The sequence below is a fragment of the Triticum aestivum genome, chromosome 4A (genome assembly GCF_018294505.1).
Source record: "Triticum aestivum cultivar Chinese Spring chromosome 4A, IWGSC CS RefSeq v2.1, whole genome shotgun sequence".
Taxonomy (NCBI): Eukaryota; Viridiplantae; Streptophyta; class Magnoliopsida; order Poales; family Poaceae; genus Triticum; species Triticum aestivum.
In genome coordinates, this window is record NC_057803.1 from 683,182,942 (window position 1) to 683,196,012 (window position 13,071).

Sequence of the window (13,071 nt, forward strand, 5' to 3'; positions counted from 1 at the left end):
AGCCCGCCCCCTCACCCCACCGCCCCCTGCTCGCGTCGCGCCCCTCTCCGCACCCTCCTCGCGCCGCGCCGCCCCAGCCAGGCCGCCCCGAGTCCGCATCCCTCCTGCTCGGGCCTCAGCCCTCGCCGTGCCAGTCGGGGCTCGGAGCCCTCCTCTGGCGACCCTTGCAACGGTGGCCCCGCCGCCCGTCCCGGCGACCCCTACAACGGTGAGATGGATGCATGGATGATTTTTTTTGCATTATGTTACTAGTTGTTATGTGCATGGATGCATGGATGAAATTTGTGATAGTTGTTATGTTCATAGTTGTTAAATGAATTAATGAATATTGGTAGATAGATGGATTGATGAATGTTGTTATGTTTTGTTAGATGAATTTGTGATAGATGGATGGATTAATGAATTTGTTAGATGGATTTGTGATAGATGGATGGATGAAATTTTGTTAGATGGATTTGTGATAGATGGATGGATGAAATTCTGTTAGATGGATGGATTGATGAATATTTGTAAGTTTTGTGTTTGGTCATGTTTAGTGTTAGGTCATGTTGTTCCATAGGACACTTAAATAAAGCTTTTTTGTAATTTGAGATGTTGTTTCATGTTGGTTCATAATATAGTGTCAATGCTTTATGTGATATGTGATGACCTAAATTTTTTTCACTCGGTGTAATTAATAGGATTTGTGGTGTTCCATCTTCGTGGAGTGATCGTCGACGTTGGAGGTGTTGGTCCACGATCATCCCTCTCCTTTGATTGACTACATCGGAGGGTGAGCAGCAATTCCATGACCTCGTCCACTTTTTTCCATGTCACTAGATTAAATTTTCACATCAAGTCGCGTAACCTAGGTCTCCCGTCTGAAAGGGTTGCATCGATAAATATGCATTCAATTGCATATTTATCACCGCAGCTCTTTCGAATTGTCCTGTTGAAGGAGTTTTGGCCTGGCCTATTCTGCCCGCGGCCAGACAAGGACCCGCAGCAGCGGGTTTTGGCCACGAGCTGGGCCCACTACGAGGCTTGCAGCAACACGGAGTACGGGACGGCCGCTAAGGTCGTGATCACCAAATTTTGGGTAAGTTCTCTTCTGAATCACTTGTCTTCAGTTTCGTTCATAGTTTATCATTGAATCACTCAACTCATGCCTTGTTTGCTTCTGGTTTATGCATGATTGCAGCAACTCTATAGAGTTCTTGACGAGCACAAGGCCAGAGCCGACGTGGTCTTGCTTGCGGCTGCGAAGAAGAAAGCTCGTCAGTTGCAGTACGAGGTGCGCTGGGTTGCCGTCTCGCAGTACTACCACATCTATCTGCACCAAAAGATGACCAAAACTCAAGCGCAGAAGCTACGACTTACCTTGAACAGGGAGCAGTTCATGATGGTAACTATTACTAACTTTTCATTGTTTCAAGCAGTCAACTATATGTTTCGTGCTCACATGTCATGCTTCCAAAATTTGCATAGGTTGTTCCTCGTTGGTGCTATGGAAGGCATGACGGATGGGTGAGTTTGGTGGATAGGTGGCTCGGCGCCGATGCAGAGTTTGCTGCCAAGAGCATCAAGGCCCAGGCTAACCGTGGAGACGACGGGACACACGGCCAAGGAAACAGGAACCACTGGGGCTTCAAGGCCATGAAGGTATATCTATGTGCATGATGCATTTTTGTTCTTCTTTACCGTCATGTTCTTATGTATGGCTGACTTCTATTTGACGTTGTAGGAGGACAAGTTGAAGAGGTCGCTCTCAGACATGGAGTCGTGGAAGCTGGCCCGCGAGCGGAGTCATCGCAAGGAGGGCGAGAGCCAATACTACGGCAAGACCGAGGAGCACCTGGGGTCTTACATTCATCACTATCAGGAGTTGCATCCGGACGTTCCTGTTGCTGAGGTCGCCCAGTCTCAGATCGACGACACGGCGGTGGTGGCCATCCAGGGGAAGAAGAATGGTCGGTATCCGTGTTTCGACGGCTTGATCACTCCTTCGATCTCGTACACACAGCTTCGGGCTACCAACCCGAGCCAGTTAGAGAGTACAGGGCGTTCACAGACTCCCTTAGCCCGCCAGCATGCTGTAAGTACTTCCTCTTTATCTTTTTCTATCCAGCATTCTCAGTTTATTTTCAGCATTGCTCACTTAGAAACAACCTAAATTATGTAGGCATATAAGGAGTTTGTCGAGCATAGGAATCTCGAGGTGCGGGAGTACTTGAAACGAGTGAAGGCAAACGATGATTACAACCGTCAGATGATGACGGTTAGTTTTGCCCTCTTAAAACCAAGCTAAATTTTTGCACTTTCATTCCTTCTGATCTTCTAGTTTGCTTGTTTAACTAACATTCAGGCTATGTTGGCGTCTTGGACTAACCGCACGGATCCACCACAAATGGGACCCCCACCACCACCTGCGGGAGAACCCCCACACGTGCCCACGTTCGATGAATGGGTGGCACTAGGCAGTGATGGTACGGTTAGTACATTTGCCTAACTACTGGCAAACTAGTTCTCGTTCATGAAACACTATCATATCATATTTACCGTTAGAATCTTTTCTGAAACATGTAGGGGACCGGTGGCTCGACTCCTGCTCCGTCGACCCCAGTCACTCCGATCTGGCAGAGTGGTGGTGGTCACGATGGCGGTTTTGGCGGAGGTGGTGGTGGTTTTGGCGGAGGAGGTGGTGGTTTTGGCGGAGGTGGTGGTTTTGGCGGAGGTGGTCTTGCTTGATGATTCCGTGCATGTGGCCATCGTGCCATGCCTTTCATATTCCTACTTTTATGATGTTTCATGTCTTGCACTACTTTTATGTTCATGAACTTCCGTCGGTGATGATCTTTAGATAATGTGATGAACTTGAGTATGTTTAGATGATGATGGTGAACTTGAGTATGTTTAGATGAACTTGAGTATGTTTACATGATGAATTGTCATATTTCTGCATAATTTCATATTGTTCTATTTTGAAATGCTGTCAAATGAATTGGAAAAGAGAAAACAGGGGAAAAAAACTATGCCTACGGCAAAGCCGTCGGCATATATACGCCCAGGAGTTACCAGGGCTCGCCACGTGGCACATTTATGCCTACAGCAAAGCCGTAGGCATAGCTGAAAATCTATGCCGACGGCTTTGCCGTAGGCATAACCCTGCTGCCAGGAGGAACCAGGAGATGACACGTGGCAGAGATATGCCTACGGCAAAGCCGTCGGCATAGATTCATCTATGCCTACGGCTTTGCTGTAGGCATAGCCCTGCCACCAGGAGTACCACGGGTTGCCACGTGGCAGAGGTATACCGACGGCTTTGCCGTCGGCATATCTCTGCGACGTGGCATTGCGTGATTCGTCAGCGCTTTTGACGGCGCCGTCCGTTGCCGTCAGACAAAAAACACTGCCGACGGCTGACGTCAGGCCGTCGACATAGGCCCCTATGCCGACGGTTATACTATGCCGACGGTCTGACAAGACTACGCTGACGACATCTACGCCAACGGGCCTATACCGACGGCAACTGTAGGCATAGATTTATGCCGACGGCTCAGGGGCCTATGTCGACGGCCCGTGGCCGTAGGCATAGACCGCGAGTCCGGTAGTGTGTCTTCCTACTATTTTCCTAGCGTGTACCCTTTCTCCCGTTGGCCACTGGCCCGTGGTACAGTGGTAAAATTAGAAGAAGTGAATGGCCAGCCTGGCGATCATGTCAAGCTAACTGCATTCATCAGGTTAGCTGCGGTTATTTCTCCTCCTGTTATCATTATCAGGGCAGGCTCAAACCTTCATGGCATCGTACTCCCTCCGTCCGGAATACTTGTCATCGAAATGAATAAAAGAAGATATATCTAGACGTATTATTAGAGAGCCCGGCAGTCCCCTCCCCTTTCGGGGAAAGCAAACGGCATTGTTAGTTTGCAGCAGCAAGATAGGAGTACGTATAATAATAGTTGTTCAATCGCACTACGTATTGGGGAATTGTCAGAGACGCTCCCCTGTGCACATACCTTTTTTCTTGTTTGAGCTGAAACTGTGTAGTACGTACGTACATACTAGCCGGTACTGCTGTATAAGCTTTCAGGCGTCAAGATGGGAATGGGCCGACCCAGACCTGGCCTTGGACCTGGCCCGTGGCCTCAAGGCCAGTTTCAAGGAGCCACGGGTCGACCCATTCTGACTAAATCCCGTGGCCTCACTGGCCCATTGGGTACCCCAGGGCCGACCCAAAATTCAGCTAGAATTACACACAACATTACACTAATGCACAACCATACAAAAACTGAATGTACACAATCATACATATGGATCAACTCTCAGTATGGAAGATTCATCTCAATCAGAGAACAATACAAGGAAATTCTCCACAATCACATATGCAGATTTAAGCAATCTCAACTTCAAACACAAATCCTAGCTACTAATCAATTTTGCAGAAAATAACATGTGCACAGCCATGCAGCTACGTGTGCAAGACGCAAGAAATCGATATAAATCCTATCTACTAATCCTAGCTAGCAAGAAATTGCACAGCCGCTGCTACACAGCTACAGCCGAACAGGAGTACAGGACGCAAAAAATTGCACAGCGCTGCAGCTAGCCAGCTACCTGTGCTTGGCGACCGGGATGGAGAGCTCGACGGTGACCGGGACGGCGAGCTTGAGGCGCACCAGCGGGAGGAACGCCGCCGGCGGCAGAGACGCTCAGGGCAGGGCGACGGTAGAGACGGTCGTGGGCAGCCGGCGGCAGAGACGGTCGTGGGTGGCCGGTGGCAGAGACGGTCTGGGGCGGCCGACGGCGGAAGAGATTGGTCGAGGACGGCCGCAGAGATTGGTCCGGGGCGGCCGACGGCGGAAGAGATTGGTCGAAGACGTAGCACTCATCTGGGTCGACCCGTGTGATCCATCGGGTCAGACGGTGCCGGCTCCACTGACCCGTCTATTGCTTAAGGCCAACCTGCCTGGCCCATTGGCCTCGAGATTTTGGGCCGGGTCAGTGACCCAGCGGGCCAACCCGGCCCATTCCCATCTTGATTGAGGCGGTTGCGGGTACAAAGACGTTCATACTAGTTATGTGTCCGGCCGTTTGGTCACGCATGCCACTCCCGTGAAGTGGCCTAATGCATGATGATCATTGATCCATACGTGGAAGCGTACGTACGTACGTACAGTACTTCTTTACCGTAGTACTATACCTCCTAGTAGTACTGCCCCTGCACTCGCTATGATAATTCGTTAATAAAGCTCCTAATCTGGATTGAGAAAATAAAAGAGGTTCAGTTGCCCGCCAAAAGAAGAAACCGAGGCTCAGTTAGCCGTTCCGTGTGTCCCGGGGAGCAAAGCCGCGTGGATTTCGACGCTCCTCCTCCTCCTCTCGTGCCCAGTGGGCACGACCCTCCTTCTCCTCATGCTCGGCCTGCATCTAGCGCTCGGCGTTGGTGTGCTCGTTCACCAGGTGGATTTGCCGCCAGTGCTTGAGGTAGGCCGCCTCTTGCTGCGGACTCGCACCCTCCGGCTAGACCTTCATGGGCGGCGGCTCGGCATTATGTAGATGCTTTAACCACCGACATAAAAATAGGCTAGAAGTGGTAGCGTAGTAGTAAGTATACCAATAAAATGTTACTTAATCTTTGTTGGCAGGCCATAAAAGATAATAAGTGCATTTAACTTTTGTGCTTCATAATTAACCATTATTGGTACCACTCTAGGCTTTCATTGTGGACATAAAATTAGGCTATAGCAATAAGTAGCTATGATGTGTACTTAATAATCCTTTTTTGGCTAGGCCACAGTAGATACCAAGGACTTGTTTGGATTCTTTTTGAAAGGGAGACAAGATTTCTGCCTTGTCTTATTAATAAAGCAGAAGAGAGTTTCCCGGTTAATAAATGGAAAACTGAGCGAAAATCGTCACAAACCACTGAGCGACACACACATAATACCACACGCACCTCACATAGAGGGTCTCGTCAACATCACACACCGGTGTCATCGACATCACTTCTCCCCAATAGGCGTCATCGCCCTTCCTAAGCTCCGAGCAAGCGACTCCGATATCTCCGAAGACAAATTTCGACCCAACCCACACCCTAGAGGCTGTGGGAAACACAAGAAACCCCGCGCCAAACTCAGCCACCCACGTCAAGAACAGCACAGCTCCGACTATGAAAGATAGCTCCGAAGGAGAACTATGCAAGGCTGGCACCACGAAAGACCACCGAACAGACCACCTTCTGCATGTCATCGTCGCCACAGGGGCCCCGCCGCCATAGCTCCGACTTCACCGCAAAAAATAACCCAAGGTAATCCCACAAACACGCCGGAGAAGAGTCGACTGCCGCAACCATTGCAGCATCTCCGACATCGCACACGCCCATCATCGTTGTCACAGAAGCCTCGACGCAAACACCACCAACTTCCATCGGTCCCGCTTGATGATGCCTGGCTCGAAAGACGAAGCCCCTGAGAGGGCATATGGTGCTAGAGCACGGTCATCGTCCGATCCCATGGATCTAGGGTTTTCCCCGAAGTTGCGAAGATTGGAGCTCAGAGTACCTCGACGATGCCAACAAGAAGGAAACGGCGCTTGAAACCGTTGCCATCGCTGCCTCCGGACACGCGGGAGACAAGCTTTCGCCCGGGTCAACCTCTCGAGCGCCGCACAACATGCATCAACAAGCCCTTCATCGAGCCACCAAGGTCAAATCCGACCGGATCTAACCACCTTCATACTTCGCGACCTCCGAGCAGCAGATCCGCGCTGCCTTTGAGCCGCGCCGACAGCGCCCCCCAGGCCCTTCACGCGCCCGCAACGTGCGCCGCACCAGATAGGCACGAACTCCATCCCCGTGACGCCAGATCCAGGCGGCACATGCACCTGCCGCGCCCCTCGCGGCCGAACCGCTTCCCGCGGTGCGCCTCACCTCTCCCGACTGCCGCCGGAAGCTGCGTTTCAGAATCCTTGGCCACGCGTTGGTATCATTTTTTGTGCAAAGACAGAAGAAATGGAGGCACTAGAGATGTTGACAGCTCTGAGAACTCTGTGCATGAGAAAGATGGGCTTACATATTCACTAGCTCCCAAGCAAATGCTACTGTCTGTATTGGTAGTGTATTATGCTAACAAGTGTTGCTGCTGCTACTGTTAACAACTGTTTAAGAGTCCATGTGCTTCCTTCCTTGAGAGGCTACAACAGTCCAAGGTACGACCGTTTGTTCCATTTTGTTTACTGCTCACCTTGTCCTCCCTCCACCTACTAGCACTCAACTTGCACCTGCACCGAATCTGAGGAGGGTGATGAGTTAAAAATGGCGTGGCAAGCACCAAAGTGCATTGACATTCCTGGGGAATAACAACCTTTTCTTCTTCTTCTTGAGGTGATGATGGGCATCCCTGAGTTGTTTTGTGGATCCAACGCCAAAGTGCTTAGCCTCCCAAGATGTGCTTGTTGATACTAAAAGGCTTTGCTCCTTGCTAATTACTAGTATGAGTACTGACCTGTGTGTGCCAGCTTTGCAGTTGCAGATGTCGTGGTGGTCCTTGGGAGAGAGAGAGAGGAGATGAACTGCAGCGATGATCTGTCTGTCTGTCTGCGCGTCCGTCCACCTCCGGCCGCTGGGCCTCCTCGCGCTCGCGGTCCATGCATGATGAATCAGAATTCAGAAGCCACGGAGCTTCCCTCCTTTCTTCATTTGCTGGTCAACTTGTCTGCATCTTTTAGGTGCAACAACATCCCAAAAACAGATCTTCTAGGCGCAACAAGCCGGCAACTAATTAACCATGCATGCATGCATGCATCATTAGTGCGTGGTTAACCGTCCCTCTGCTCTGCTGGTGCTGCAAAAATAATGGCAGCAAGCATGGAATGGAAGGCTACTTGATCAAGAAGGTAACAGCACTGCCGATTGGCCTCTCTCTCTACTGCATGAAGCTCTCTCTCTCTCACATGCTATGCCCCTTCTTGCTTCTTGGAAAGCTGCGAGCGAAGCCCACCTGACTTGGCCTGTAGTTTTCGATAACTACAGAGGGGCGTCCTCTCCGTCGGTCGGTCAGTCAGCCCGCCTCTTCCGCCAGTGCAACGTGCATCCCTTTTATTTTTCTTCTTCCCGGGCTGTATTGTGGTTCAGTTAGAAAAAAAAAGGTTACTTGCTTTGGCAGGTTCGGTTCCATTAGTTGCCTTGATCTCAAGGCACCTCCGTTAATTAACTGGCTTGCGCTTGTCTTCTCTATGCAGGAAACTCTCGCACCTGCTGCCGGATCTCTTGGTCCTTGGAAGCTTTGCCTGGCCTGTTGTTTCCGATGACTAGTGCTGCCTTCCTTTTTTCCTTGTAGCGTGTAGAATTGTTCAAACGCGGTATTGGGAAAGAATCAGAGACGTTCCCCTTTTTCTGGTTTGAGCTGAAACTGTCTACGTATGGTACGTACTACTCCCTCTGTTCCTAAATATTTGTCTCTTTAAGAGATTTCAAATAGACTACCGCATACAGATGTATATAGACATATTTTAAAGTATAAATTCACTCATTTTGCTTCGTATGTAGTCACTTGTTGAAATTTTTAGAAAAACAAATATTTAGAAACGGAGCAAGTACTACTATGTAAGCATTCAGGCGGTTGCGAGTACAATTATGTTTCCGGCCGTTGGGTCTTGCATGCGTGCCACTCCCGTGAAGTGGCTTAATGCATGATGGTCGTTGATTCATACGTGGAAGCATACGTACGTACAGTGCAGTACTACTACTTCTTTACCGCAGTATACTTCCTACTGCCCCTGCACTTGCTATGATAATTCGTTAAAAAAATAAAGATCCTAATTTCGGTGCAAAAAAAAAACTGAGGTTTCGCTGCCCGCCAAAAAAGAAAACTAAGGTTAAGTTGTTAACCGTTCTGTGTGTCCCGGGGAGCAAAGCCGCGTGGATTAGGGCATGTACAATGGTGCTATCTTACAAGTGTCATTTAAGATAAATAATGAGATGAAGAAGAGAAAACTTACAAAAAAAGGCTTAATAAGAGAAGACAAGAGATGATCTTTTTGTATAACTATCTTATCAACCATTGTACATGCCCTTATCGACCCACCAAAGATTTCGAGAGCTCTTCCCCTCCCCTCCCCGCAACTTGTAGCTCGGACAGGTATCCTATCCAACGTCGCTCTCGCCTGTGGTCCTCGCGGTCTTCTTCTTCCGGTGAGCGGCTGAACTGCTCCATCGTTTTTGCCCTGCGACGTCTCGTGCAAGGCAGTTCTCGGCGACGGCGACGGCGACGTCTCCACCCCCGTGTTGTCCCGTCCTCCGTCCGCACCTGCACGTCTCCACCCACGTGTTGTCCCGTTGTCGATACTGCTGGCGTCGGTAACTGGCACTGTGGGGCTTGGTTTGCCTCGGAGTCGGAGGATCGACGGGCGCCGGTACGGGTTCTTGGCAGCGACCGATCGATCTCGGCCGGGCTGGATCGCCGTACGCGCAGCAGCCGTTGCGCCGGTCTCCCTCCGGACTGGACCTGGCCCCCGACCGGATCTGCGCGGCACGAGCGAAAGCCGCATGGATCGGCAGCGACAAATTCTCGAGGTGCAGTGAAAAAATTGGGCAAGAGAAACTACCTACGATCGTACCCTGGTTTTCTTTTTCTGTTCTGGGCGAGAAATTAACCTTTCAGCTTTAGTTTTTGCTTGCCTCAGCTGGCACACACTAGTAGTATACTCAAACAAAAAGTTACACTCTACTGTAGATCGTTTGATCACGGATATTCAATTTGGTGCGCAGGTTCATCTGCATCCTGTGAATAGTAAATTCAAAATAATCTGAATTTTTTCAGGTGGAATATGTTCCAATGCGTAATGTTCGTGTCAAATTTCAGCTTTGTTCGGACATCTGAGGAGCTCATGACAAAAAAGACAAATCGGTCAAACAATACATGAACAGTAAACTTTTTTACATCCCTAATTTTTTCCTTTTTTGCTAAGAGCTACTGTAATGTTTAAACTTCACGAAATTTGACACGGACTCATGAGCATCTAGCATCACAAAAAAAGTCAATTTTTTTTACCGTTTTAAGTATATCCATTGTTCACCTCAAATGCAGATGCACCTGAGAGTCAAAACGCAGCATCCGCATCCGGTTGATCGACACTGCACCACATGAGCCATGCCGGGCAGCCGAGCAGGGGCTACGGAGCACGGGCGATACGTAACCTGTTGTGTGTGGCGGAGTCTCGTCGATGGCCAAATGATCGGCGCACGAGCACGCACGCACGCGCGCCACACTTGATTGCCTGCTGCTTGCGTCGCCATGGCAACGTACGTCTCCTAGCTCCCGCATCGTCCCGTCCTCTGTCCGCACCTGCACCACGCGCCGATGAAGATTACGTCCTGTCCATACGGGTCGGCACCGGCACCGGCACGGTCGTCTTCTTCCGCTCCGAGACGGGCTTGCGTTGGTACGGGCTTGGCAGGTGGGGCGCGCTGGACCGATGGATGGATCGCCGTACGTTGCGGTTGTCTCTGTTCATCTCTCCCCGGACTGGACCGGCCCCCGACCGGACCTGCAGACGCGAGCGAAAACCGCATCGACCGGCAGCAAGCCATTACTGGGCCGCATGCAGGTGGAGTTAACGACGGAGCCGGCCACTGGGACGACGATGGTACATGCTACTCCTTCCATTCCGAATTATTTATCGTAGGTATGAATGTATCTAGATGTATTTTAGTTTTAAATACATCCGTTTCCGCGATGATTAATCTGGAACGGAGGAAGTACCTAGCATGTATACTACACCTAAGCCCGGTAGTTTGGTTATCCTTTTCTCTGGGCGACAAATTTATCCAGCGATCCGCATGTGCTGTTTTGTGCCAACGAACAAGTGCTTGACTTGGAACAGAACAAAGCGAGTAGTACGTGGTAATAACCTTCGTCCTCGTTTATTAGTCCCCTCATATATATATAGGGCCACCCATGATTTTAGTAACTAATATAAAACATCAATTATGTGTAGCAAAAACAATATAGTTGGAAACAATGTTGAAATCTGAATCCAACAATATAATGTGTGAAGGGCTAGCTAGAGGCTGTTTGATTTGTGACTAACTTTGTCAAAGATTGCCACACCTTAGGTTAGGCAAGTTTGACCAACTTAGATGAGTGTTTGATTCGAGTCACACCTTAGACAAGCCACACTTGAACCACACATGACATACACACAAAAAGTGTGACAAGATTCCCTTAGATTTGCCAACTTGCGACTCTCATTTTAATGAACTAACCTCAGCCAAGCTTGATAAAAATGTGTGACAAAATGCATCACACGCAGGCGCAGCTGGCCTTTTACAGCCGGTCTGGCGTGAGTCGAGCAGTCCTTGCGGCGTCCTGATGCAGAGGCAGAACGCGTGCCATGCATGGCAGCGATTCACCGATCGAACACAGTGTCACATGCGCGCTGCTCCACCGGCTGCCTAGACCGTCCGGCATCACCGCACTGCGCCGCACATCGACCAAGACATGGATGCAGCCAGCGACAGGGGTGTAGTACGTGGCCAGGCGTAGCATAACTGCAGCTTTCCCTTGTTCCGCTGCTGCTGCAGGCCAGGCCAGAGGGTCTGTAAAAAGTGATGTTTAACGCATTCTTTTGGTGCTACCTGACCAGCTTTTCCTTGTGTGAAGAGAAAAACACTTGAGCATGCCTAAGCAGGCACGCCTGCCTGCTTATATATTCAGATTCAGACAATCTGTTCACTTGTTCAGGCTTCAGACGAGCACGTCTGCTCTTTTTTTTTTGAGTAACAGTCTGCTCGTAAATCGGGTCCTGTATTTCCGCCGGAGCTCCTCCATCTGGACCACCATCTCGCCGCTACTGGGCCGGTCCATTAATGTGGCTGTGGCGCGAGTTTTTCCTCTGCAGTTTTCTTATCGGGTTTTCACCTTTCGCAACGGTTTCCTTTTTTGTTTCCTTCAGTTTTTTGTGGGTTTCTTCCTTTTTAATTTATTTTCACCACATGTCTACATTCGAACAGACTGTGCATTTCCCATATACATAATAAATAAATTGTTATACACGATTAACATTTTTTTAATTTTTTTGTTTTGATGTCTACTCTGCATTTTTTACATACACAGTGTACATTGAAGGTATATATAAAATATACTTTTTATACATGTTAACCATTTTTTAAATGTAACATACATTTTCTTGAAACCCGGGAACATTTTTAAATGTCACAAAACGTTTCCAATTCTATCAACATTTTTGTTAAATTACACAGACATTTTTTTACATCGTGTTAATATTTTTTTGATTTGAGGTAATCTTTTTGAAAGTTGAAGTACATATTTTTTTGGAATATATGTATTCATAGTTTTCTGAAATATAAAAATAAATAAACAAAACAAGTAGCAGAAACCATAAAAAACCTACGATAAAAACACTACTCCCTGTGTATATTAACTAGTCAGGGGTGACGTTAATTCTGTCGCTGACGAACCACTTCGCTCCTGGAACCGCACCACACAGGCGATACACGAGGCGGTCTTCTTGCTTTCCTCGACACCGACGAGGTTGGGTCCTTGTCCGTCCTCGTCTGTCGCTCTAGCGGTGGGAGCGGGCGGGGCGCCTGGCAGTTTTGCTCCGGTAGAGAAATAGGATAGGCGCAGTTTGCTTTTGAGAGGTGTTGCGTTAATGGTGGGACGGCGCTGCGTCAAAATAATTTGCTTATGCTCTTCTTTCATCTCGGTGGTGCTCTAATAGGCGGCACCGACGAGTAGGTGGCTCAGTCTTCTTGCCGGTCTTAGGATCTGGTAAGATTTGTGCCTAATGGTCGATGCTCAACTCTCTCTCGGGTGGCTTTGGTGTCGGCAATTGCGGTTGTGTTTGATGTCTTGCAATGGGGGTGAGTGGATGCCGGCACGCAACGACATTCCTCTTCTTTGATCGTGTTGGATGAAGTTGACAGCGCCGGGATCCAGCGGGCACAGGGAAGAACCCCGTCCGATGTGCCGCAAATGCTCGGCCTCGTCGCTTGCGGTGGTCCGAATCATTGGCTTGAAAAATATCCTTGTATGCAAAGGTGCTCCTCTAGATCTTGGTATGATGGCAGTT